Raw genomic sequence first — 767 nt, 5'->3', positions numbered from 1 at the left:
TGGTGTATTGTGCGCGACTGATTTGCGGATTTATTTTTATTCCTTTCATATGCAGTTGAAGTGTTGTTGGTGTTATTGTCTGTATATGCTATGTTGCGTCTGTGTATGCCTACAAGAATTTTGGGTGTAATGTGCCTGTGGTCTGCTCGCAGTCGAGCACAGAAAACATGGCGGCGCCCTGTGGCAAATTCGTGGAAAGTCTTTCCCGACCGCAGATACCAGCGTCGTCCGCGACGCTGGAATAAACGTGATATAAACACAGCCGACAGCAGCCGCTATACGCGAACTTCCTTGTGCGGCAGGGAGTGGCTCTTTTCCCGCGCTGAGCTGGCCGGTCTCAATTTCGCACCGCAGCGCAAAGAAGGATGACGCGTCTCTGTATACTCTATAGTCTCTGGTATGATGGCGGGTATGTATGTGTGTGTGTGTGTGTGTGTGTGTGTTTGTGTGTGTGTGTATGTGTGTATGTGCGTGTGTGCGTGTGTGTGCGTGCGTGTGCGTGTGTGTGTGTGCGCGCGCGTGTGTATGTGTGTCTAAGAGTGCGTGCGTGCGTGCTTGCATGCGTGTAGGTGCGTGTATGCGGACGTGTGTGCGTGTGCCTGTTGGCGTGCGTGCGTGCCTGCGTGCATGAAAACTATGACCTAACTTGGAAGCGAGAGTCGTCAGCCTCAGCGTATCAGACAAAGACGGACTTGTTTTATAATGCATCACACTGACTCCAGAAACGATCAACAATAATCAGTAATTTAGATAACAACACCGTCAAA

The sequence above is a fragment of the Littorina saxatilis genome, linkage group LG3, assembly GCF_037325665.1.
Source record: "Littorina saxatilis isolate snail1 linkage group LG3, US_GU_Lsax_2.0, whole genome shotgun sequence".
Classification (NCBI taxonomy): domain Eukaryota; kingdom Metazoa; phylum Mollusca; class Gastropoda; order Littorinimorpha; family Littorinidae; genus Littorina; species Littorina saxatilis.
The sequence above is the reverse complement of the archived record's forward strand: the minus strand, read 5'-3'. Positions refer to the sequence as shown.